The sequence below is a fragment of the Melanerpes formicivorus genome, unplaced genomic scaffold, assembly GCF_026170545.1.
Source record: "Melanerpes formicivorus ecotype bairdi unplaced genomic scaffold, bMelFor1.0.p_v2 SCAF_2, whole genome shotgun sequence".
Classification (NCBI taxonomy): Eukaryota; Metazoa; Chordata; class Aves; order Piciformes; family Picidae; genus Melanerpes; species Melanerpes formicivorus.
This window is the reverse complement of record NW_027142354.1, coordinates 138,936-141,282: the sequence shown is the minus strand read 5'-3', so window position 1 is coordinate 141,282 and position 2,347 is coordinate 138,936. Positions and strand designations below refer to the sequence as shown.

Below are 2,347 nucleotides of genomic sequence, written 5' to 3'. Positions count from 1 at the left end.
AGAAGTTTGAGCCCACTAGAGCTCCAAAGTCTTCCTTCATGGAGCTGCTTTCCAGCAGGGCAGCCCCCAACCTGTACTGTTGACAGCACTAGAAGGAAGTTAAATCATCTGCTGGTAGATGTCAGCATTGGTCCTGCTATGTTGGTCTCTTCCAGCTGTTTCATTGGTGCTGGTCCCTTTGCAAACACTACCTGTGGAAATGGAGGCAGCCTGAATGTTGCAGTGTAAGGTGGCTCTGGTGAGCCCTGATCTGAAGGGTCCTACATGTTTTCAGTCAGTCAGTTCACCAGACTGTCAGACACAAAATGATTGTGTTTAACAGCAATGTTCACTTGAGCTGGGAAGCTCTGTAATATTCTCATCTGCCACTGTTTTAATTACAGGGTAGTGTTCACTCAGGGAAACTAAAATTAGAAGTGGATGAATGGATTTTGATACAAAGGGGAAGATTTTCTTTCTTCTTCTTTTTCCTTTTCCCAAGGAAATTACATTCTTGGGAGAACTGCAAAACCAGAAAGACCAAAATGGCCTCTCCTGAGCCATAGGGTGGAGGAGGTTTTGCAAACCAAAGGTCAGATGCACAAAGACATCTATTTAAAAGGGGAAAAAATACCCAACAACAACAACATAACAATAAAAAAGTGCAAGGGATGAAGGACAAATGGGGAAGCACTGGTTAGGCCACACCTTGAGGACTGTGTCCAGTTCTGGGCCCCTCAATTTAAGAAGGACATTGAGATGCTTGAACGTGTCCAGAGAAGGGCAACAAGGCTGGGGAGGGGTCTGGAGCACAGCCCTGTGAGGAGAGGCTGAGGGAGCTGGGTTGGTATAGCCTGGAGAAGAGGAGGCTCAGAGGAGACCTTATTGCTGTCTACAACTACCTGAAAGGAGGTTGTAGCCAGGTGGGGGTTGGTCTCTTCTCCCAGGCAACCAGCACCAGAACAAGAAGGCACAGTCTCAAGCTGTGCCAGGGGAGGTTCAGGCTGGAGGTGAGGAGAAAGTTCTTTCCAGAAAGAGTAATTGGCCATTGGAATGTGCTGCCCAGGGAGGTGGTGGAGACCCCATCCCTGGAGGTGCTCTAAAAAGGATTGGATGTGGCACTTGGTGCCATGGTTTAGTTGTCAGGAGGTGTTAGGTATTAGGTAATAGGTTGGACTTGATGATCTCTGTGGTCTTTTCCAACCTGGTTGATTCTATGATTCTGTGATTCTAAGGGAGAGAGCACAGAGAGACAAAGAAGGCAAGGAAAATATCTTCTGTGTTTTTTTCCATGCTGATTGGATGAATGTTCATGCAAAGCAGGTCAGAAAAGAAGAAATATGTGGTGGTGCAGGAAGGGTCTAGGGAGATGTAATGCAGGGAAGAACTGAGAGATGAAAGGACTCCCTTCCCTTCCCTTCCCTTCCCTTCCCTTCCCTTCCCTTCCCTTCCCTTCCCTTCCCTTCCCTTCCCTTCCCTTCCCTTCCCTTCCCTTCCCTTCCCTTCCCTTCCCTTCCCTTCCCTTCCCTTCCCTTCCCTTCCCTTCCCTTCCCTTCCCTTCCCTTCCCTTCCCTTCCCTTCCCTTCCCTTCCCTTCCCTTCCCTTCCCTTCCCTTCCCTTCCCTTCCCTTCCCTTCCCTTCCCTTCCCTTCCCTTCCCTTCCCTTCCCTTCCCCTCCACTTCTAGATGAGAACTCAATACTCTTATGGAGTACACCTCTGAATGGGAAGAAGGGAAGAATCTTCCTCATGTACTGCTTATATGTAATCTGTGGTCTCTGTCTGCTTTGTTTAATCTCTATTTTCTCTTGCAGGAAGGATTAGCCCTTTTGGATGTCACAGAATCAGCCACGTTGGAAGAGACCTCCAAGATCATCAAGTCCAACCAATCACCCAACCCAAACTAATCAACTAGACCATGGCACTAAGTGCCTCATCCAGGCTTTTCTTAAACACCTCCAGGGACATCCACCCCACCACCTCCCTGGGCAGGTGGCTGCTCTGTTAAAGGGAGGTAGAAATAAAGTTTGATGTTATAAAATGAAGTAATGTTTAAGACTCTGGACAGTAGTTAAATGATGCAGGATTAATAATATCGAATCATAGAATGGTTAGGGTTGGAAGGGACCACAAGGTTCATCTAGTTACAACCTCCCTGCCATGGGCAGGGACACCTCACACTAGGTCAGGTTGCTCAGACCCACATCCAGCCTGGCCTGAAAAACTTTCAGGGATGAGGCTTCTACCACCTCCCTGGGCAACCTGTTCCATATGTAGAACATATATTATGGAGATATTATTCTGTTGTGACTAATGTAATGTAAGTCTCAAGCTGTGCCAGGGGAGGTTTAGACTCGAGGTGAGGAGAAA

At 47.7% G+C, this 2,347-nt stretch overlaps 1 long non-coding RNA gene across 2 annotated transcripts in view; it reads left to right on the top strand.

The window, feature by feature from the left end:
• Positions 1–2,001, top strand: part of LOC137445397 (uncharacterized) — a 10,914-nt gene extending 8,913 nt beyond the window's left edge. For both annotated transcript variants that reach the window (XR_010988395.1, XR_010988396.1), the window contains one exon: positions 1,792–2,001. This is a non-coding gene — a long non-coding RNA (uncharacterized lncRNA). The remainder of the gene's footprint in view (positions 1–1,791) is intronic.
• The last annotated feature ends 346 nt before the right edge of the window (positions 2,002–2,347 follow it).